Here is a 25,714-nt window from a genome sequence, read left to right as displayed (position 1 = left end):
CAATTGTCATGTGGAACAAAGGTTCCAAATCATTAGAAGACATCCTCGGGTCTCAACAAATGGGTTTTGACAAAAGTGGGCTAGGCTATGGTAATGCAACAACTTACAAAGGACAGGCCTCTACATCACATGACCTGAAGACTCAAGCAAAGGGAAAGCCGAAGGTGCACTAGGGTGATCCCTCTCTTTATCTACCTAACAGGGATAAGATAAACAAAAGGGAGGTAAAACTTATTTTTGTTTGTCATTATTGTGGTAGGTATGGTCACATTCGTCCATATTGCTTTGAATTGTTTGGTAAGGTGTCTCAAAATGGTAAAAATTCTAATACTTTTTGGGTTAGGAGACAACCTTACATGTCTAGGCGGAACACCAAGATTCATGAGGGTGTTCACAACGTTAAGACATTTACCAAAACCACTAGTCCTGAGTTTGTTACGACCAAAAAGATATGGGTGAGAAAAGATGACTTGACTTGTTTAGTTGTTCACACTGCTCTAAAAGCACGCGACTCACACATGTGGTATCTTGATAGTGGGTGCTCTCGTCACATGTCAGGTGACAAATCCTACTTCACCTTCCTTGAAAAATTTGAAGATGGAATTGTTACCTTTGGAGATGGTGGCACTTCTAGAGTCATTGGTAAGGGCTCTATAAGTGTGGCTGGTCTTCCCAAACTTGAAAATGCATTACTTGTTGATGGCCTTAAAACAAATCTTTTGAGCATCAGTCAAATGTGTGATTCCCACCATGAAGTATTGTTTTCAAAAAATAAATGTGAAATTTTGGATAAAAAGGGAAATACTGTCATGCATGGGGTTCACACATCTGATAACTGCTACGGGATTGTTATTACTAATGATCTCACTTGCCATTTAGCCATCATAAGTAACATTGATCTGTGGCATCAAAGAGTGGGTCACATGAATTTCAAAGACCTAGCTAAGATAGCCAGCAAAGAGCTTGTGAGAGGCGTACCTAAGTTGGGTAAGTATCTGAACCATGTGTGTGGACCATGTCAACTTGGAAAACAAACCCGTGCCCCTCATAAAAAGGTGAACAGCTTTACAAGAAAACGTCCTCTTGAATTGGTTCACATAGATTTAATGGGACCTACTCGCACTGAAAGCATTGGAGGTAAAATATATATTTTTTTAACTGTTGATGATTTTACTCGTTTTTCATGGGTAAATTTTTTAAGAGAAAAATCTGACACGTTTGATGCTTTCTAGGCTTTAGTCCTTAAAATCCAAAATGAACAAGGTGTTTCCATTGGGCGTATCATAAGAATCCGAACTGATCATGGTCGTGAGTTTGAAAATAGTTCGTTTCGGATTTTTGTGATATGCATGGAATTAAGCATGAATTTTCTGCACCTATTACTCCACAACAAAATAGAGTGGTTGAGAGGAAGAACAGGGTTGTTCAAGAGATGGCTAGGGTCATGCTCCTCAATAAGAAAGTTCCTCCAAAGTTTTGGGCTGAAGTCCTAAATACTGCGATTTATGTCATAAATCGCGTGTATTTAAGGCCCGGCACTTTACAAACTCCATATGAATTGTGGAAGGGTTTGAAACCTAATGTAAAATACTTCAAAACTTTTGGGAGTAAGTGTTACATTTTCAAAGATAGAGAGCTTTTGGGCAAATTTGACTCCCAAAGTGATGAATGTATTTTTCTAGGGTATTCAACCATTAGTAGGGCTTTTCGAGTCTATAACCTGCGAACTTCTTCTCTAATGGAATCGATCAATGTGGTTATAGATGACACAGGTTCTCCTACTCCAGTGACAAATAAGGAAGAAAATGGCGAGTCTCCAATCTTGGATACTGAACCACAAAGTCAAAGAGAAGCTGATGTCCAAGCACAAGAAGTTAAGACAACACCAACTTCTCAGGTAAGTCAGAGTCCAAAGAGTGCACAGAGAGACACCAATTCTGATGCTTCTGTCACCACAAGTCTTGAGTTCAAACCATCAGTGTCACGACCCGAACCCGCCCCCGTGGGTTAAGGACGTAACCGGCCAGTAATCATGAGATTACCTACGGCCTCAAACTGTTCTAAACGTATTTTAACAGAGTTAATGGGGGCCAAACGGAAGCAAAATTAAAAATTTTGTCCATAGAGCCGTGCTTATATGCACATCAAACAAACCATACTCAGATACGTTAATAACTCACATCAAAAGTACAGCTTCACAAAATTCATTACAGACAGGATCGTCCAAAACGAGTCAACCTATAACAGACTATGTACAGACATGCACTGGGTCCTTGCCAACAAGACAAAACATAGGTACATAGTAAAAGGGCAAGGATGGTCTCATGCGCGAGGCACAAGGCTGACTCTCCCAAAACTCCTGTTGTTCCTAGCAGACTTCACTGGGGCTGGGTTTGGACTTCCCTTGGCTCACCTACAAATACATGAATGAGCGTGAGCGATAGCCCAGTGAATAATATCAAATATAACAGTTACATAACAATATGTAGAACAACATGCTCCAAACGGCCTTGGGCCCAATTCATACTTCTGTTTAACAGCAAAATATATATAACTATACGAAATGCAAGTCAAGTAACTGTAGTTCCAAACATTCTGGCCTTTGGCCCATCCGGGTTTCCATTCATGGCAAAATGGCCTTCGGCCCATTCATTCATGTCAAACGGCCTTTGGCCCATTCATTCATGTCAAACGGCCTTTGGCCCATTCATTCATGTCAAACGGCCTTTGGCCCATTCATTCATGTCAAACGGCCTTTGGCCCATTCATTCGTGTCAAATGGCCTTTGGCCCATTCGTTCATGTCAAACGGCCTTTGGCCCATTCGTTCATGTCAAACGGCCTTTGGCCCATTCGTTCATGTCAAACGGCCTTTGGCCCATTCGTTCATGTCAAACGGCCTTTGGCCCATTCGTTCATGTCAAACGGCCTTTGGCCCATTCATTTATTTATTCTTGTCAGACTTTTGTCCACAATCCCAATTAACAACTCATAATATTTATAGGGGAATAACAATTGGACATTGACAAGTTTTCAAATATTGATATTACTCACAGTGATCGGCTTGTGGATGCGCCCTGGAGCTTGACCCTACACATTTCATGAATACAAAAGGGTCACTAACAGTTCAATCCGTTCTTTAATTCACATATTCCTCTTTAGGCTTTGTTCTTATCTCATTAACTCATTTACAATGCTTAACACATGCCTAGGAGTGCTTACGAGTGAAAGAGAACGGAAAACGAATCACAGAATGCATGAACAAAATTCCAGGAAACAGGGTCCCCGCTCGAGCGTAAGATTCTCCGCTCGAGCGGACCCTTAAGGCCTGCAAGGTACTGGTTGCACAAAAGATGCGCTCGAGCTGAAGGTCCGTCTACAAAAATCCACGCTCGAGCGTGAAATGTCCCGCTCGAGCGGGCATCCAACTCTGCAAAAATGCTGGGAGCACGATTTTCCCGCTCGAGCGGCCATTACCCCGCTCGAGCGGACCTCAAAAATCTGGGTTTCCCAGATCGTGTTCTTGAGCTCCAAATCAGTTTTCCATCTACATTTCTTGCATGCAATGGTTCAAATTACACATTTACACATGCTAACATGCTACTAATGCAGATTACAACATTAGGAAGCTCAATTACATGAATTATCTACATGCATGTCCCAAATTGTCTCAAACCCATCATCAACATGCTCAAATTCAACATTCAAGACTTATACTCCCATGATTTGTACATGCATGTGGGAGATGCTCATCATTCTCAACTTAGATGGTACAAATGGTGACTACAATATGAGCTTTACCCAAAACTCCACATGAATCATGTGTTTCAAGCTCAAACATGCAAATTCAAAGTAATTTCTTACATGCATGAGTTCTAAGACTTCAATCTCAACAAAAATCAACTCATTACATGTTCTTGATCACAAACAACCCTTGAACTTACAAATTACAAGTAAGAGTTCATGAAATCACTTACCTAAGAGCTTCAACACTCAAGCCCTAGCCAAATCTTGAGCTAGATCTTCAAATTCCCAAGTCTTGAGCCCAAATTACACAAATCTCTCCCTTTTTCTCTCCATGGCCGGCCTCTCTCTCACTTTCAATTGTCTAACTCAGATTTTGAGTTTTAAGAGAGCTAAAGGAGAGTGCAATACAAATATACAACAAGCCCCACTAACAAATATTTTAATATAAAATAATGGGGTACTTAATTTCTCAATTTAATCAGTTTAAATTGACCAGAATCAAATTTCAATTAAATTTCACCGTAGGCCCTAAAAATTATGCCAACCACAATGGCGTAATCAATTTCGGGTTCCGTGGCCGATAAGGCCCTCAATTAAATTTCCAAAACAGACTACTCAAACAGATATTCCTACGATGAACAGATAAAATTTCAAACCACATATTTTCACATAGTGGAACACAAAATCATATCAAAATACATAATCACATCATGTTAAGGACCAATTAACATACTACGGAACAGGGGTGTCACAATCAGCAAGGGTGAAACTGAATCATCCAGCTCAACAGGTGATTGGAAGTGTATTGGATCGAATGAAAACCCGAAGACAAATTCGGGAGGAGGTATCTCATATGTGTTATGTTTCATTAATTGAACCTAAGAATATAAAATAGGCCTAACTAGATGATAGTTGAGTCAATGCTATGCATGAAGAATTAGGTCAATTTGAACATAACAATGTTTGGACTCTAGTTCCCAGACCTAGAGACATGAATGTGATAGGTACTAACTAGATCTTTAAGAATAAATTTGATGAGAATGGTACTGTGGTTAGAAATAAAGCCAGGTCGGTTGCTCAAGGCTACACACAAGTAGAGGGTGTTGACTATGATGAGACATTTTCCCCAATTGCACGTCTCGAATCTATTCGTATTTTACTTGGTGTTGCATGCTTTCTTGGTTTCAAATTGTTTCAAATGGATGTGAAAAGTGCCTTTCTGAATGGGTACTTGAAAGAAGAGGTTTATGTTGAGCAACCAAAAGGGTTTGAGGACCCTAAATGTCCAAACCATGTCTACAAGTTAGACAAGGTTTTGTATGGGTTGAAACAAGCCCCTCGGGCTTGGTATGATAGACTTACTACATTTTTTCTTGATAATGACTTTCAAAGGGGTAGTGTGGATAAGACTTTATTTGTGAAACATATTAAGTCTCATATTCTTGTTGCTCAGATTTATGTTGATGATATTGTGTTTGGATCTACTGCTGATCATCTTGTAAAATATTTTTCAGATTGCATGACACATGAGTTTGAGATGAGTATGATAGGAGAGTTGTCTTATTTCTTGGGTCTTCAAATTAAACAGTCTCCTTCGGTATGTTTGTTTCTTAGACTAAGTATGCCAAAAATCTTGTGTCAAAGTTTGGTCTTGAGTTTGCCAAACATGCATGCACTCTCATGAGCACCAGTTTTCACCTTTTCAAAGATTCCTTTGGTACTGATGTTGATCCTACCCTTTATAGGAGTATGATAGGAAGTCTTCTTTATCTCATAGCCAGTCGTCCTGATATTGCTTTCAGTGTAGGTGTTTATGCCCGTTACCAAGCCAGTCCTAAAGAGTCTCATCTTCTTGCGGTCAAACGCATCATTAAATATGTGAATGGGACACTGGGGTATGGGGTTTGGTTTACTACCGATACTACAACTGAAATTACTGGTTTTTCTGATGCCGACTGGGTAGGGTGTGCTAATGATAGGAAGAGTACATCCGGGGGGTGTTTTTACCTTGGGAATGATTTGGTTTCCTGGCACAGCAAAAAGTAAAATGCCATCTCTCTTTCGACTGTTGAGGCTGAGTACATTGCTACTGGGAGTTGTTGTGCACAAATGCTGCGGATGAAGCAAATGCTTCATGATTATGGGATAGATCAGAACACTCTCACTCTTTTCTGTGATAACACAAGTGCCATAAACATTTCAAAAAATCCCGTCCAACACTCTCGCACCAAACACATTGACATTCGTCATCATTTTATTCGAAAGTTAGTGGAAGAGGGCCTTGTTGTTCTTGAACATGTACCCACTGAGCATCAAAAAGCAAATATTTTTACAAAACCCATTGATCTTCTTCGGTTTGAGTTCCTTAGAAAGACCTTGGGTGTAGTGCTCAGTCACTAGGGCGTTACTTGTTTCTTGAGTGGGTGTTAGTGTTTGCCTTCATGTGTACTTGTGTCACGACCCAAACCCGGCCCTATGGGTTTAGCACCGTAACCGGCCAGTAATCCAAGATTACCGAAGGCCTGTAGAACAGTAATACAGTAAAACAGAGTACAGGACCTGGCGGAAGCCAATACAGTAAATGAATAATGCCCAATGAGCTGTGACAGTCTGTATGCCAAAAAGACTTTTCATGCATTCACATATACAAACAGTACAGTCTATACAAAATTTACAGTCACACAGTACAGGGACCTAATCCCTTGATAACAGTACAGCAAACATTCAGTCTATACAGAACAGTAGACGGTACAGAAGGGGGAATTGTAAAACACCCCTAAGCCTTAACACGATAGGCTCGGAACCTCGCAGTGAGGCACATAGGCTGGCTTGACAAAACTGGAGTCTAACCCACGCTCCTAGCTCCGGTCTGGTGGCTGAGCACCTACATATATATATAAACAGTGAGCTAAAGCCCAGTGAATAACATAATGCGTAAAGAGGTTATGAATGAAATGTCCTTACAGTAATGAAATCAGTTCATTAAACAATACTTCAGTCTTTCAGTCAGAACAGTTATTCAGTCATATGTGGTACATCCATTAGCATAGCAGTAAACAGTAGGTCTTAAAGACCGAACAGTAATGATGGCCATCAGTCAGTAAACAGTAGTGGTTCCACGAGGGAACCGACAGAGATCTTTGTAACAGTAACAGTAACAGTAACAGTAGATGCCAAGGATGCCACAGTACAGTTTAGAATATAGGACATACATTCATTCAGTAAGCAATAGCAGTTCAGTAAACAGTTCAGTTCAGTATTCAGAAGATAATCATTTGAACATATCTTTACACAATTGTTACTCATAGAGTTCGGGCTACAGTAAGCTAGAGCGTGTCTCCCCAGTCGCCAACCCTACACAGTTAACAGATTGAACACACTAAGCTACGCAGTTGGAAAATATAACAACTTAATCCCTAATGCCTCGGTGTGTTCTACCTCTATATCCTCAATAAGATGTCTTAAACTAGGCCTAAGAATGCCTAGGATGGGATGAGGATGCAAGGAGGCACACTTAAAAGCATTTTCAGAAAAACAGAGTCCCGCTCGAGCGCAGGTTTCCCTGCTTGAGCGGTCATGCAATAAAGGTACACGCTCGAGCGTAAACTTTCCCGCTCGAGCGTACTGTAAAAGTACTGGATGGGTGAAATCTCCGCTCGACGCCCGCTTGAGCTTGAGACATGACTCCGCTCGAGCGCCCGATCCTCCGCTCGAGCGGACTGTAAAATAGTGCAGAGAGATGCTGGATGCTCGGATTCCACGCTCGAGCGGAACTTCCCCGCTCGAGCGGAAGTGCGAAATCTGGAAAACCCAGATTGCACCTCCAAGCTCAAACTCAAGTTTAAATGCATCAAAACCGATCCTCTTGGGCTGAATTTCCAGAAAACATTTATAAACACATAGAATAACATGGTTCAAAGCTCAATTTGAGAAATCAAAGCCCAAGGGTGTTTAATTCAAATCCAATTTCAAACCATTTTCCAAGAACATGGAGAACATGCAAACATGCATGATCTTAAATCATTTTCAAAGCTTTAATGCTGTTTCAAAAGAGCTCAAACCTTCAAAAACAAGATGAACTCATGGAGTATGACCAAAAGATGGACATGCATGTGAGGAAACATGGACTACAACCTCAAAACTTCAATATATGTACATGCATGCAACAATTAAGCCACAATTCAACATCTAAACCATGTTTTGGCTCTACACTCCATCAATATGACATGAACCATGCAAGAATCAACTTAAAACATGAACAAGAAGACAATGGAGCTACCTTTAGTCTTGTAGTTCAAGAAGGGAGCTCAAATATGCAATCTACCCTTCAACAATTCTTCAATTTCCAAGCAATTCACAAGGTAGAACTCAATTTCTCTCCCTCTCATTCTCTTGGTCGGTTAAGCACAAGAAATGAGCTGAAGCAATGTTTTGATTGAAGTGTATACAAGGCTCAACATGTGTGAAGTAGTGGCCACTAAGTGGTCTAATGGTAATTAAGTCCAACTCTTTAATTAGCTTAATTTAATCTAATTTAATCATACCTAATCAGTTTTCAGGTAAATACACCATAAAATCACATTAATCATGAGGATCATAAAACACTAACCCATTTCCGGTTCGGCCGCCGATAAGGCCTTCAATTAGCAGTTTAAACATAAAACACGAACAGATCAAACAAACAGTCAACAGATAAAATGCAATTCAAACAGATGTATTCACTCAATTTAGTTTCAATTTCGGTCAGTCAGTTCAGTACTTTTAATCAGTTCAATTCTCAGTCAGTTATCAGTCATTATCAGTTCCGTTTAATAGTAATCGGTGATTATCGGTAATCAATCAGTCATTAATCAGTAAACAGTATGAGGGTTGTTACAGTCTCCCCTCCTTATAGAGAGTTTAGTCCTCTAAACTCGAGTTACCTTCATTCTGGAAGAAAACAGGGTTCAGTGGGAACAGTTCAGGATATCGTTTAGCCATGTCATCTTCCCTTTCCCAAGTGGCATACACGCCACCATGGTTCTGCCAGTCGACTTTCACCAATGGGATCTCTTTGTTTCGCAGTTTCTTGATCCGTCGGTTTACAATCTGTATAGGTCGTTCCTCGTAAGTGTAGTCATCACTCAACACTATCCGAGTAGGCTCAATCACATGGAAGGGATCCCGGAGGTAGTCTCTCAACATGGAAATGTGGAAGACGTTATGCATATGCTCCATTTTAGGAGGGAGCGCAACTTGATACGCCACTGGATTAATTTTCTCAATAATCTCATACGGTCCAACGTATCTTGGTGCTAACTTGCCTTTGACTCCAAAACGAGTCTGGCCTTTCATTGGTGTCACTTTCACAAATACGTGATCACCCACTTCATATTCTCTGTCTCGTCTTCTGATATCAGCATAACTCTTCTGTCTGCTCTGTGCAGTTTTCAGTCTCTGTTGTATGAGTTTCACTTTCTCAGTGGTTTCATAAACAATCTCGGGCCCAAGCAAAGGCCCATCTCCAACTTCTGCCCAGCAAATCGGAGATCTACATTTTCTGCCATACAATGCCTCGAAAGGCGCCATACCAATACTCGAATGGTAGCTGTTGTTGTAAGCGAATTCAACTAATGGCATATGACTTTCCCAATCTCCCTGAAAATCAAGGACACACATTCTCAATAAATCCTCTAGAGTTTGGATGGTCCTTTCTGACTGTCCATCTGTCTGAGGATGATAGGCACTGCTCAGCCTCAATTCAGTACCCAATGCGGTCTGTAGACTTTGTCAAAACCTCGATGTAAACTTCGAATCCCTGTCAGAAACAATAGACATAGGCACTCCATGCAGTCTCACAATTTCATCAATATAGATAACAGCCAATTTGTCCGCATTATAGATTGTCTTGACAGGTAAGAAGTGAGCAGATTTGGTTAATCTATCAACAATAACCCAAATTGAATCCATACCTTTTCTGGAGCGAGGTAACCCGACGATAAAATCCATCGTGATATGCTCCCATTTCCACTCTGGTATGGGTAGGGGTTGCAATAATCCGGCAGGTCGTTGATGTTCAGCTTTGACCTGTTGGCAATGAAGACATTTGGACACAAAGTCAGCAATTTCTTTCTTCATTCCCGGCCACCAGAAATTCTGTTTCAAATCTTGGTACATTTTCGTATTCCCCGGGTGGATAGACAATTTTGAGTTGTGGCCCTCTTGCAGAACTCTTCTTTTCAGTTCAGTATCATTTGGTACACACAGTCTTTCATGAAATTTCAGTACATTGTTCTCAAATTTGAATCCCGATCTCGGTTTAGATTCTCTTCCTTCGATGATCTTCTTCAAGAATTCATCCAGTTGCTGTTTCTCTTTAATTTCTTCAATCAGTGCCGGTTGAGTAGAAATAGCAGCTAAGGTTCCACCTTGTTCTCGTAAAACAATTTCAATTTCAGATTTTTCAAGGTCACAAAGCAACTCTTTCTGTCCTGTGAGCAAACATGCTAAGTTTCCAATCGATTTCCGGCTCAATGCATCGGCAACGGTATTGGCTTTTCCCGGATGGTACAGTATCTGTAGGTCATAATCTTTAATCAGTTCTAGCCATCTCCGCTGTCTCATGTTCAGTTCTTTCTGTGTGAAGAAATGTTTTAAGCTCTTGTGGTCGGTGTATACTTCACATGTCACCCCGTACAGGTAGTGACGCCAGATTTTCAGTGCGAATACTACTGCAGCAAGTTCCAGATCATGGGTCGGGTAGTTCTTTTCATGTGGTTTCAACTGTCGGGAAGCATAAGCAATAACTCTCCCATTCTGCATTAAAACACATCCCAAACCCTTATGAGAAGCATCACTAAATACAGTATAACCATCAGTACCTGAAGGTAAAGTCAGAACAGGTGCAGTCACTAATCGAGTTTTTAACTCCTGAAAAGCAGATTCTCTTTGATCAGTCCAGTCAAATGATATCCCCTTCTGAGTTAACTGAGTCAATGGTAGGGCAATTTTGGAGAAATCTTTGACAAATCTTCTGTAATATCCAGCTAATCCCAAAAAGCTTCGGACTTCAGTCACATTTGTTGGTCTAGGCCAGTTCACTACGGCTTCAATTTTCTGCGGATCAATAGAAATTCTATTTTTGCTAACAACATGCCCCAAAAACATAACATGGTCAAGCCAAAATTCACATTTAGACAGTTTAGCATACAGTTTCTGTTCTCTTAAGGTTTGTAGGGCAAGTCTCAGATGATGTTCATGCTGTTCTATACTTTTGGAGTAAATCAATATGTCATCAATAAATACAACAATAAAATTGTCAAGGTATGGTTTAAAAATTCTATTCATAAGGTCCATAAATGCAGCAGGGGCATTCGTGACTCTGAATGGCATAACTAAAAATTCATAATGGCCATACCTTGTTCTAAAAGCAGTTTTATCAATGTCTTCCGGTTTAACCTTCAGTTGATGATACCATGATCTGAGATCAATCTTAGAAAACACTTTGGCACCCTGTAACTGATCAAACAGGTCATCAATACGCGGTAATGGGTATTTATTTTTCACAGTTACCTTATTCAGTTCACGGTAGTCTATACACAATCTCAACGAGCCATCTTTCTTCTTTACAAACAAAACCGGTGCACCCCATGGTGAAGTACTGGGCCTGATGAACTTCTTATCTAGCAGTTCCTGCAGTTGCACTTTCAGTTCTTTCAGTTCAGTTGGGGCCATTCTGTAAGGAGCTTTCGATATCGGCTGTGTACCCGGAATCACATCAACGGTAAATTCAATCTCCCTGTCAATTAAATCCCCTGGCAGATCATCTGGAAATATATCTGGGAATTCCCTGACTATAGGAATACAATTCACATCAGTTTTAACACTATCATCAGTAGCCACAGTCAGTACAGAACACAGATATCCTTTACACCCCTTTCTAATTAATTTAACAGCTTTCACTGACGAAATCATATACGGAGGAGGTACTACTCCACTCCCATTAAACACGAATTCAGGCAAACCAGGTGGACGAAAAACAACTTGCTTGGTCACACAATCAATAGTGGCATGATATTTTTGTAACCAATCCATCCCCAATATTACATCAAAATGATCAATGTTCAATGGCAGTAAATCAATAAACAGATGCATATCCCCAACAATAATTTCACATGCGGGGTACATATAAGCACATGTCATGGATCCTCCTACGGGTGATGATACGGCTAGCAGATAGTTCATGGGTTCTAAGGGTCTATTCGATTTCCGCGAAAAAGCATGCGATACATAAGAATGTGTAGACCCCGAATCAATTAATACATATGCATTTTGTGTACAAATAGAGAGGATACCTGACACGACGGTTTCAGTATTTTGCACGTCTCCCGGTACTAGGGCGAACACTCGGCCCTGCCTCATGGGCTCTTTCCTGGTAGCTTTAGGGTTAGGCTTTGGTGCTACAGTTGATGCTGCTGCGCTTGGCGTAGCCTTGCTATTAACTTGCGGAGCAGAGGGACAATCTTTAACCATGTGGCCCACCTTGCCACACCTGTAACAAGCTCCTGATAATTTGTGACAAACCCCCTTGTGTTTGTTGCCACATACAGAGCAGGGTGGAATGAACCCACTCCCTTGGCTGGGGCTAGTTGTCGACCCCGTATTCTGTTTCTTGTTGGCCGGGTTATGCTTGCCTTTCTTAAATTTGAAACCCTGCCTCTTACCACGCCATTCAGTTATTGGTGTTTCAGATTGTTTCACTGCTGCAATGTTCGACTCGGCCATCAATGCCCGGTCGAGAACACCCACAAAAGTCGGTAGTTTCAAAACATTTATTCGGTCAAGAATTGCAACATTAAGGCCGCCTTCAAATTTTCTGGCCTTCTTATATTCGGTATCCACCATGTGTGGTGTATATCTGGCAAGTTCAGTAAATTTTGTTTCATATTCCGCAACGGACATTGTGCCCTGCTTCAGCTGTTCAAATTCAGTCACTTTTCTATCCCTGACACACTGAGGGAAATACTTTTCAAAGAAGGACTCCTTGAACTGAGCCCAAGTCATAACAGTATGTGTATCACGGATCAACATCCACCACCTTCTAGCTTCTTCTTGTAGGGTGAAGGTAGCTAACAATACTTTATTCGCTTCTGAGCACGGAAACACTTCAAATAATTTCTCTGTTTCAAGCACCCAAGCTTCAGCCTTTAGTGGTTCCAGTCCTCCCTAAAAGGATGGCGGTTTCATCTTGCTGAATTTATGGATGAGAGCAATAATATCCCCATCATTCACATTCGCATTAGGTTCCGGCTGTACCGGAGGAGGAGGTGGGGGTTGTTGGTTCTGTTGTTGTTCCAGTCTAGCAGTTATCAGTTCCATCATTCTTTGCATTCTTTCCATTCTTGCCTCGGTAGACAAGGATTCAGGTTCATTTGCATTGTCCATTTCACAATAAGCAGTTATAACAGTTATAGCAGTTGTAACATATACAGTTGTATATTTAGACAGTTATCTCATCAACATGTATTCAGTCATAACATAGCCACACACTTTTCAAGTTCATGAAATGCCCTAATCACTTTCCTAGGACACCCTATAGCTCATTTGGACACGTGTGTGCGGTATAACTCGTGGTTAAGTATCGCTCTGATACCACTCTGTCACAGCCCAAACCCGGCCCTATGGGTTTAGCACCGTAACCGGCCAGTAATCCGAGATTACCGAAGGCCTGCAGAACTGTAATACAGTAAAATAGAGTACAGGGCCTGGCGGAAGCCAATACAGTAAATGAATAATGCCCAATGAGCTGTGACAGTCTGTATGCCAAAAAGACTTTTCATGCATTCACATATACAAACAGTACAGTCTATACAAAATTTACAGTCACACAGTACAGGGACCTAATCCCTTGATAACAGTACAGCAAACATTCAGTCTATACAGAACAGTAGACGGTACAGAAGGGGGAATTGTAAAACACCCCTAAGCCTTAACACGATAGGCTCGGAACCTCGCAGTGAGGCACATAGGCTGGCTTGACAAAACTGGAGTCTAACCCACGCTCCTAGCTCCGGTCTGGTGGCTGAGCACCTACATATATATATAAACAGTGAGCTAAAGCCCAGTGAATAACATAATGCGTAAAGAGGTTATGAATGAAATGTCCTTACAGTAATGAAATCAGTTCATTAAACAATACTTCAGTCTTTCAGTCAGAACAGTTATTCAGTCATATGTGGTACATCCATTAGCATAGCAGTAAACAGTAGGTCTTAAAGACCGAACAGTAATGATGGCCATCAGTCAGTAAACAGTAGTGGTTCCACGAGGGAACCGACAGAGATCTTTGTAACAGTAACAGTAACAGTAGATGCCAAGGATGCCACAGTACAGTTTAGAATATAGGACATACATTCATTCAGTAAGCAATAGCAGTTCAGTAAACAGTTCAGTTCAGTATTCAGAAGATAATCATTTGAACATATCTTTACACAATTGTTACTCACAGAGTTCGGGCTACAGTAAGCTAGAGCGTGTCTCCCCAGTCGCCAACCCTACACAGTTAACAGATTGAACACACTAAGCTACGCAGTTGGGAAATATAACAACTTAATCCCTAATGCCTCGGTGTGTTCTACCTCTATATCCTCAATAAGATGTCTTAAACTAGGCCTAAGAATGCCTAGGATGGGATGAGGATGCAAGAAGGCACACTTAAAAGCATTTTCAGAAAAACAGAGTCCCGCTCGAGCGCAGGTTTCCCTGCTCGAGCGGTCATGCAATAAAGGTACACGCTCGAGCGTAAACTTTCCCGCTCGAGCGTACTGTAAAAGTACTGGATGGGTGAAATCTCCGCTCGACGCCCGCTCAAGCTTGAGACATGACTCCGCTCAAGCGCCCGATCCTCCGCTCGAGCGGACTGTAAAATAGTGTAGAGAGATGCTGGATGCTCGGATTCCACGCTCGAGCGGAACTTCCCCGCTCGAGCGGAAGTGCGAAATCTGGAAAACCCAGATTGCACCTCCAAGCTCAAACTCAAGTTTAAATGCATCAAAACCGATCCTCTTGGGCTGAATTTCCAGAAAACATTTATAAACACATAGAATAACATGGTTCAAAGCTCAATTTGAGAAATCAAAGCCCAAGGGTGTTTAATTCAAATCCAATTTCAAACCATTTTCCAAGAACATGGAGAACATGCAAACATGCATGATCTTAAATCATTTTCAAAGCTTTAATGCTGTTTCAAAAGAGCTCAAACCTTCAAAAACAAGATGAACTCATGGAGTATGACCAAAAGATGGACATGCATGTGAGGAAACATGGACTACAACCTCAAAACTTCAATATATGTACATGCATGCAACAATTAAGCCACAATTCAACATCTAAACCATGTTTTGGCTCTACACTCCATCAATATGACATGAACCATGCAAGAATCAACTTAAAACATGAACAAGAAGACAATGGAGCTACCTTTAGTCTTGTAGTTCAAGAAGGGAGCTCAAATATGCAATCTACCCTTCAATAATTCTTCAATTTCCAAGCAATTCACAAGGTAGAACTCAATTTCTCTCCCTCTCACTCTCTTGGTCGGTTAAGCACAAGAAATGAGCTGAAGCAATGTTTTGATTGAAGTGTATACAAGGCTCAACATGTGTGAAGTAGTGGCCACTAAGTGGTCTAATGGTAATTAAGTCCAACTCTTTAATTAGCTTAATTTAATCTAATTTAATCATACCTAATCAGTTTTCAGGTAAATACACCATAAAATCACATTAATCATGAGGATCATAAAACACTAACCCATTTCCGGTTCGGCCGCCGATAAGGCCTTCAATTAGCAGTTTAAACATAAAACACGAACAGATCAAACAAACAGTCAACAGATAAAATGCAATTCAAACAGATGTATTCACTCAATTTAGTTTCAATTTCGGTCAGTCAGTTCAGTACTTTTAATCAGTTCAATTCTCAGTCAGTTATCAGTCATTATCAGTTCCGTTTAACAGTAATCGGTGATTATCGGTAATCAATCAGTCATTAATCAGTAAACAGTATGAGGGTTTTTACAACTTGGATGCTATAATCTCATTGTCATTGATTCTTGTCATCTTTGCATCTAAATTTATATGAATACTGCTCATGTTGCTTACAAGATCTCATTCTTCTTTGTTCGTAGCTCATTCTGAATGTCCAGTCTCATTGACTTCATGATCTCATTCTGTACATATTCTTGAGATAAACTGTTGCATGGGTTTCCGCACAAGTGATCAAAGTTCGCTATGGACCACTAACAGTGTTTCTTGTACTTTTGCAGAGGAATTGACCTATACTAGTATATCATGGGTGATATTGAGTCTCTTAACCATCTATCGTCATTTTTCACTTCCACGGTTTCTCCCCCAGTTCATTGAAGTCTGGGCATTAGGAAAAGGCTACCTCAGAGGCACCAACCAGGCCATCCTTTTTGATTTCATGCTTCTCTGGTTTGGTCTCCATACTCTTGAGCGTGCATGCCACCAGTGAGTGCCCACAAGAAAGAAAAGTTGAAAAAAAAATAATAATAAAAAAAAAGGACTCATTGATTGAGGGGGAGCCTCCGTGTTTACTTAACAAATAACCTGTGATTCCTAGTGGTTTGACTTTTCTCTGTGATGTTTAGTTGTTCTTGCCAGAGGTCCAACCATCTGATCACTACGAGAATTAACTTTAGCTTTGTGGCCTCTCAAGGATTGCACACATGCACATTTTTTTTGTGAGCTCTCATGTTGGTTTTTGAGTTGTGCATTCTCATGTAGCTTATGATCATTGATTAAATTTTATTTGATTTGCTCATGATTATATCCTTCATATTGTTATAATTGTAAGTTTGCAGGCTTCATGGTTTGTAGATTATTTCATCTTCGTATAATTTTTTGGCCATTGTGCTCACATACTTGTGTTTTAGGTCCCATTTCATGGTATAAGTATTGTGTTTTTTCTTAAAAAGTTTTTTTTGTTTTCTGTTTTTTTCTTCTTCGCTCGAGCGAGGGAGTGTTCGCTTGAGCGTTCGTCTAAAGATGGCTTTGATTTTGAGAGCATGCTTTCTAGGCTCGAGCGACCCCTTGCGCATAAGTGTCTTCGCTCGAGCGAGAGAGTCTTCGCTTGAGCGACCTGTCATGATTTAAATTCTATTGCTGCGTCTCTTCACTTCATTTTTTTCCCTCTTACTTCGAGTTCTCTCTCTCACCTAGGGTTTTTTTGCTGCCATTGCCTTTCATCCTTTGCTACTTCTCTCTATTTTTGGGGGCTTCACTCCTTCATCCATCTAGCATTGTCTTTGTCTGGTAAGTTTTTTCTTCATTTTTCTTCGTGTTTTTTTTTTCTTTTCTCATAGTCAGTTTGTCTGTGAGTCTATTATGTTTCACCTATGTTGTCTAGGGTTCTTCATGAAGGGTGTTGGTCTTTTCATTATGGTTTATTGTCTCTTACTTGCATCCTGGTTTGGAGATTTTGATACACAGCTAGCGTTTTTAGCCAAGGTTAACATTAGGGCTTTATTTTGTTTTTTGTCTATTTTCTTGTGCTTCATATGCTAATTTATGTGGTCTAAGTAATTGCACTGATGTTGTTTCCCTTCATCTTTTGTTCAATTCTTTCTCTTATTGCTACATGTGGGTTTGTTGAAACATAACCTAGCTCTGTTCTTCATGTTATTGAGATTATGCTATGTTTTTGTTTTTTTCCCTAACCCTGTTGGACTAATATTGTTTGTTGTGATCCTTTGTTTGATTTTGGGGGGTTCTAATTTGTTTTTGGGTTTCTAATGGGCCTTGGGTGTTTTTTTTCTGGTTATGCCTTGATGGGTTGTGGTCTTGTGGGTGTCTTCCCTTCTTTAGTGGTTAGTCATGGGTGAGCCTTCTAAACGTCGTAAAACCACTGTGTCCCGCCCAAATTATAACACTGAAAAATTTGAATCAAAGGAAAAATCAAAACTGTTTAGGGAGTTCTATGTCTCTAGAAAAGTTCACCTCGAACGGAATGTTCTTCCTAGTTCCTTTGAGTTGCTCCCCATCCGTTCATTGTTTGATTCTTTAGGGGGTGATCAAGTTCTGTTTTTTTTCGGACCTTAAAATCTCAGTTTGGTCCGTGAATTCTATTGTAATATGCATTCTATTCGCAAGGAACTTGCTCTCTCTTTTAACACTTGGGTTAGGAAGAAATCTTTGGTTATTACTGATGATGTGTTTCGATTGTTTCTTGGTCTTCCGGAAGTCCGGGATTTTCATTTTCCTTTCCTTACTCGGAGTGCTGTTGATTTTGATCGAGTTGCCACTGAACTTTGTGGTACTCTATGGACTTGGATTGCTAGAGCGCTCATCCAACAAAATGAGCTTCTTCCTCGGTTCCGCCTTCTTAACATCATTGTTTGTGCTAATATTCATGTGACCCCTCATTCCTCTCACATTACCCAAGATCAGGGGTATGTGTTATATTGCATTGATCATCGTCTTCCCATTGACCTGCCCGCGATGATTGTCACCAAAATGATCTCTGTTTTTGAGGAACGCAAGTCCTTAGGTTTTCCTTATGTTGTTTCCTCGCTAGATTTCTCACTTCTCTTGGTGTCCCCATCTTTGAGGATGACGAGTTTGCCTCTCATGTTAAACCCATTACCAAGTTGACCGTATCTCAAAGTCAAGCTCATATTCGGGGGGGTTCATCGGGGGTAGGGGTTACTGATATAGGTGATGATCCCTTAGCAGAGGAGGTCGAGTATGATGCAGCCACTGCTGGTGGACCAGAGATGCCTGAGATGCGTCTGCGTTCATTTTGTGGCCAGCTGCAGCAGTTCGAGCAGTCGGTCACGCATCGACTTGATCAATTGGATGCTCGCCTGGATACACTTGATGGTTGTCTTGATCAGCAGAGCACGATGCTAGCCCAGATCCTTTCTTTGCTCCAAATGCAGCACTCACCTCCACCAGACTCCTAGTTGTTGCTCGTATTTGGACAGTGTGTTTTTTTGGATAGTTTTTTATTTTCTTTTATTATGGTCTGTATATAACTGTTTCTTTTGTCTCTCCCAGACAAAAAGGAGTATTGGTTCAGTAATTTTTGGGGGGTATATATGGGATATATGGTATATATGTTTGCATACTCATTTTGGATTTTGCAAGCAGCACTGGACTAGTTTTTGCTTACATTATGACCAATGTGTTATGTCCTAATATGTTTTTTTTTTATTCTCTATATTTTCTTATTCTTTTTCTTGGTGATGATTTTCTATTTTTGCAGATATTTGGTTCAGGTTGTTTTGTTAAGCTAGGTTGGTTGTTTTCTTTAGATCTTGCGTTTGACTAGGAATTGTTAGAATGTTTTGTCCGGGAATTGACAAAGGGGGTGTGGACGCGCCCTTGGGCTTCATGCTACAGTTTGGACTCAAATGTCACGGTTCTTAATCTGATCTCACAATGTACGATGTGAGATTGATAAATCACCAAAGAGTCCAAATCCGACAAACGTTTTGGAAAATTGATTTTTAAGAAAGAAGTGCCAAACATGGACTGCTTTGCTAGATACAGAGTCACCACCTAAATATTTATTTTGGAAAAATTTAGGAAACCCTGACTCGTGCCTAAGGCCACGTGTTCGTCATCACCAAAGTTGCCTCGGTTCGGGAACTTGTGTACGAGAGGGGAAGGTCATGCAATGAGCACCCCTGCTCGCCCGATCAAAGAACGGCCTGTACTAAGCATGATATTTTGTTTTTGAAAACGCATGTGCTCTTATTCCAGTTAATTAGCTAGAATTACTTACGTGATGCGCACAACATACAAATATAGACTAGATCGCCTAATTTGGAACAAAACATTGCATGTTTGTTTATGAAAATGGTTTGAAGTTTGCTACTCGCGAGTAGGCTAAAATGCGGATTTTGATGAATTGTTCCAATTCAAGTAATCCAACCTTTACCCACAGGCATTTAGGCAGTTTATATCAACTAAGCAATTAGCCTCATGGCAAGCATGCCAACATGGCAACATTAACACACATGCAGTATGCTAAAGCATAAACACTCACAGTGTACTCCGAGCCAAAATAAAGAACTAGTTAGAAATCAATGCATGACCCTAGTTCATGTTAAGATGGCTAATGCAACACATGCAAAATGAAACTAGAAACAGGCTCAGCTATTCTAAGATGGCATATGAGATGCGACAACTCGATACATGTATTCAAGTAGGACTTGAAATACAATGCAGTTAGTATGATGCGCCGAGCCCGATGCATGCAATACAGATGAATGATGCCAACATGCATAGCATAAGGATGGTAAATGAAATACGCCATAAAACTAACCATCGTAAGCGGTTAAGTAAAAGGGAGAAAGACGTGGGGTTAGAAAACATGCATCACACACACGCACACTTATTACAATAATTGGCCCTCTCGACGGAGGGTCCAAAAGAATAATACAAATCAACTAACAAGCTAATTAATTATTACATAAATCTTAACTAATTAAACAAATTAATTAAGGCCCCGTTTGGGGCCTTACTTTTTTAGCCAAAAAGTCAAAAAGTTACCCTTTTAGCCAAAAAGCCAACAACTCATACCAAAAAGTCAAAGATTCTCTTTTCTCTCTACTTTTTGCACATCTTTTCGTAATTAGCCAAAAAGTCATCCCAAACATATACGTTTTTTTTACCTACTTTTTTAGCCAAATAGCCAAAAAGTTATTAAATTAACCTGTTCCCAAACGAGGCCTAAGCTACAAAAACAGTAAAGTGGTGTAGACACCCCATTTTTGACCGTCCTCAAGACTTGGACGTCACCGTTTGAACACTCGGTGATCATCCATGTTTGTGTTCGTTTGGAGTTCCCGGAGGTCTCGGCTACGCGCCCTGCCTCAGGACCTCCGAACTCGACTGTTTAGTGTCTGGTTTTGCACCAAACACTTGTGTTTTGCCTTGGAGGGGCAGGGAATTCCTTGTGAGGCATCCCCACACACCACCGGCAGTGGCTAGAGGCCATCGGCTGGTTTTTGCTGCCATCGGCACTTTTTGTTGCCGGTCGGCACTATTTGTTGCCGGTCGGCACTCTTTTTTGTCAAAATGACATTTTTGGCCGGCCGACTACTGTGCATCTGCTTTTGCAGATATTTTATCACAGCTGTCTTGCTTTTGGCTCCCCTCCATACACTATCTCCCTCTTTGGAAGCTTGTCTTGTAAGCGTTACAAGACAAAAGGCTCTATAAGAGAGAGCCTTGTCTCTTGGCTTTAGGGTTAGACACTTTAGAGACTTTAGACATTTTAGAGATAAAAAAACACAGAGAGAAGCTCTGGTTTTAGGGTTAGGGTTAGATACACATTCTATCTCTCTTTTACTCTTTTTGTGTTCTAGGTGTTTTAGTCCATACTATTGCACACAAACACATAGTGTTTCACCTTCCCTTAGTTTCTGAGGTTCCAAGAGGTTGTTCTTGAGGTTCTTGAGTGGTTTCAAGCTTGGAGGAGCTGTTGGAGCTTCATCTTTGAAGAAAGTCAACAAGGGTAACAATCTTACCTTTATATTCTCTATTTTTGCATTGTATTTTTACCTGTCTTAAAATCATTTTTGAGCTTGGTGTATAATACAAAAAAGTTCTGTTTTTTAACCCTCTTGATTGTTTATTAAGAGTGTTTTGTGGTTTGGAGGTGTTTGACCCCTCTTAGGCCTTGAAAGGCCCCATTTTGAGCCATTTTGAGTGAGTTTCGAGACTTTGGTGTTTGGGCCTCTTCACCACTGAAATCTTAAGGGATTTCAGTGGTGGAGATGGTGCCTTGAAGTCTCCAAAAGGGGAGGGCCACCCTCTCTCCTTGTTGTCCTTGAAAGGGACCCTTTTTGGCCTCTTGAGAGAGCATCATGTTAGAGTGTGTATTGGTCATGTCTTGGTTGTTTTCCATGCTTATTATGCCATGATATAACCTTGTTGTATGTTGGTTTTGGTACACCATGCATGCTTAGCATACCTACCATGTAATGCCTTGTTATTGCCTTAATATGCCTTAGGTTGTTAGCCTTTGCTCGAGCATGTTTTAGGTCTCGTTTTGTGAAGCTTGTGTGCTTATTTTGCCATGCTAGAGGTCTGTCCATAGGTGTTTGGGTCGGCCATGGCACGCATTATATGCCCCCTTTGCATTTTGGCTTATTGGCCTCAAGTGTGTGAGTTTGTAGCATGCACTATTTGCTTTATTCTAATGATTTGGCATCATTTTTAGCATAATTTCAGACCTTATAGCATGCTTGTATGTTTGCTTTGGACACCTCTTTGAAGCTTTGGAAGCTTGGCTTGCATGCCCCATGCTTTGGCCTTTGTGTATACTTTTGATTTTGAGCCACTTAGATGCCATCTAGGGGGTCCCCTTTGCATGGTCTAGGTTTGCCTTGAACCTATTTTAAGTCCCCTTAGCCTTGTGAGGCTTGGTTGACTTGGTCATGGTTCAAGCCCCTTTGACTTCCTTCAAGTACTTGGGCCATTTGCATGCTAATGTTTAGCCTATCTTGTTTGCTTGGTTTGGCACCATGTTCTAGCATGATTTTCAGGGTTTAATGCATGTTATTGGTCCATGTTTGTATCCTCTTAAGTGTGCTTGAGAATTGCTCTTTAATGCTTAAGCGTTGGTCCTTGTGTGCATGCATGTTTGCATGTCATTTAGCTCTCATTTCCTAGCACTTTGGCCACTGTTTTTTTTTTTTGGGCCTAATTAGAGCTGCCCAAATCATGTTTAAGCCCATCATTTGCTTGTTTGCATGTTTACCTTGCATGTTTGTTTGCATGCTTGCATGTACATTTTGCATTCCCATGTTGCATGCCTAGCCAACATGCTTAGGTCACATTGCATGCATGCTGGGCCTCTTGATTATCCATGATTGAGGTTGAGTCCCTCATTTGTTTGTTGGTTTGCATTGCATCTTGAAATCAATATGCATAAATTGATCCCTTGGGCCATCACGCATGGAAATGCGCGATTGGTGTTCCGAGAACCAAGAAGCATGTCCCTTTGACTCACTCATATGATAAGGGACATGATTGGTGCATACATGCCTTGAATTGTCTTGCCATGCTCTGCCTTGCCCTCTGTTGCTGTCAATTGCAGATTCTGCAGGAGTTTTCTGCCGACCGGCAGTGCTAAATGCCGACCGGCAATCATCCTTCTGCCGACAGCTTCACCAATGGCCGGTGATTACATGTCACTGCCGGTGGTCATTCTATCCAGCCGATGGCATTCCCCAGTATCCAGGAAAGCAATCCTGAGGTTTTGGCAACCTCCAGAGGAGTAAAGAAAGGAAAACAGAGGCAGACTATGCATGGCCGTGCACTTCCGAGCAGGACCCGAGCATGCGCTGCATTTGGCTCTCCTCCCGAGGCGGTTTACTGTTTTTCCTAGCTTAGTTAATTTATTAATTAATTAGGCAATTTGTAATATTTAATTAGCTTGTGTAGTTAATTAATTTGTATTATTTATTCGGTCCCTCCGAGCGAGGGCAAATCTGTAATAAGTGTGGGTGAGTGTGTGTATATCTTCCAATCCCCACTTCTTTCTTCCCTTTTATTTACTTGCTTTGATGGTTAGTATTAGAGCACGTTTAATTTAGCATACCTTATGCTATGCATGCGTGCATTCATGCATTTGTATTGCATGCATTAGGCTCGGTACATCATGCTAACTGCACTTGTATTCCAATCCCAAATTGAATACGTGCATCAATTAATCGCATTTCACATGCCATGTGTAGGTTAGCCGAGCCTATTCTAGTAACATGTTGTATGCGATGCATTAGGCACTTAACATGGACTTGGATCATGCATGTCTGCTAACAAGTTCTTTGTTTTGGCGTGGAGTACTATGTAAGTATTTTAAAATGTTTTAGCATATCGCATGCGTGTGAATGCTACCATGACGGCATGCTTATCATGTGGCTAAGTGCTTATATGAGATAAACTGTTTGAATGCCCGTAGGTGAAGGTTGGATTGTTTGAGTTGGAAACACTCGTTGAAATCCGTGTTTTAGCCTACTTGCGAGTAGCAAATTCCAAAATACACTTTTCAAAACAAACGGATATGCAATGCTTGTTTCCAAATTAGGCAATCTAGTCTATACTTGTTTGCTGTGCGCATAACATAGTAATTCTAGGCTAATAAACGGAACAAGAACACACAACGTTTTCAAAATCGGATATCATGGTTAGTAGAGGCCGGTCTTCGGACCGGGCGAAAGAGGGTGCTCATAGCTGACCTTCCCCGATCGTACCCTAGCTCCCGAGCCGAGACAACTCTGGTAATGACGGACATGCGGCCTTCGGCACCGAGTCAGGGTTTCCTAAATTTCCCCATTTTAAAATATTTAGGTGGCGACTCTGTATCTGACAAAGCAGTCAATGTTTGGCACTTCTTTTCAAAAATCTGTTTCTCAAAACGATTTGCCGGATTTGGACTTTTTGGTTCAAGATTAAGAACCGTGACAATTCGAGAGTCCGAGCTGTAGTGACCCTATAAATGAACAGAACAGGACTCACCCTCCCGGGGCGTTCGGGGGACGTCTACAAGTGGCCTCGACAAGAGGGACAAATGCATGCTCGATCGGCTTCGCTCGGAAATCCGTTGCCATGCCTCATGTTGCCTCTGTTTGCATTGTTTTGCACCTCTGAAAACTGTGAAAAGTCCTGTGATGCTCCAGAACCACTTCATGGTAATGTTGAGAAGCCATCGGCCAAAATATAGAGCCATCGGCCAAGGGAAACTAGTCATCGACCAAAACTAAGGCTCTCGGCCAAATGTTTGTAGCCGACCGGCACTGAAGATAGCTGATCGACCATCTTTTCCTGTAAAATGCTCCTTTTGCTGCAACAGAGGACAGACAGAGCATGGCAATACATTTGCAAGACAATGTTTGCAACTACACCCCTTATCATGTTTGAGACTCAAAGGAGTGTATTTCTCGACCCTCGGACCACCAATCACGCATTTCAATGCATAATGGCCAAATGAGCCAAGTGTGCAATTCAATATCAAATGAAATACACAAAAACACATAGGGGACCTCAACCTCTATCATGCTTGATCAAGAGGCAAGGCAATGCACACATAATGCAATACAACCTAAGCATGCAAGCAAGCTAATGCAACATGAGCATGCAAGCAAGCGATATGCAATCTAAGCATGCAAACATGCATGCATACAATGTAATAGGCATGCAACAACAATACCAATAACAAACATGCAACAACATGTAATCTAACAAGTATGCAGGATAGATGAGCTTGCAACAACATGTCAATTAGCAAGCATGCAACAAGCATGTAAGCATGATGTAAAGTAACAACTTTGAACAATATGGTAAGGTGCAACATAAACATGCAAGTATGCAATGCATATAAAGGTGGACAAGTATGCAACAACATACAAAATGGACTTAAACTAAAGATGGATAGATCTCAATCATGCCCAAAATCAGTGGCCAAAAATGCTATGGAAATGAAGACAAAGGTACATACAAACATGCATGCCAATTGGCCTATCACCTAGGCATAAGAGGGAAACTTTCAAGAGCACTTAAAAGTGGACAAATATGGACATGTGACATATATTGTAAGCTCTGAAATCATGCATGGAGAGGTGCTAAACCACACAAACAAGCCAAGCAAGGTATACAAGAAAGCCTAAAACTTAAGGCTAGCCAAGGAGCTCAAACCATGGCTATGCAAAACATGAAGCAAATGGCAAGTATAATCCAAAACAGCCCTAGATCATGCCAAAATAAGCCTAAAACATGCAAGAACCAAAGCCAAAATAAGTTAGAACAAAGGGCCGAAAGCATGAGGCATGGAAGGCTACAAAAGAGGTGTTACACTACACCTATCAAAACCAAACAAGGCATGACTTAAGCAATGAAAAACAGAGTTATGGCATGGTAAAACAAGACCAAAAACTCACTTAGATGGCATCCCAAAGACCT

This window comes from Camellia sinensis, chromosome 1, assembly GCF_055761805.1.
Source record: "Camellia sinensis isolate YWXY chromosome 1, ASM5576180v1, whole genome shotgun sequence".
In the NCBI taxonomy this organism is placed as follows: domain Eukaryota; kingdom Viridiplantae; phylum Streptophyta; class Magnoliopsida; order Ericales; family Theaceae; genus Camellia; species Camellia sinensis.
Note: the sequence above shows the minus strand (reverse complement) of the source record.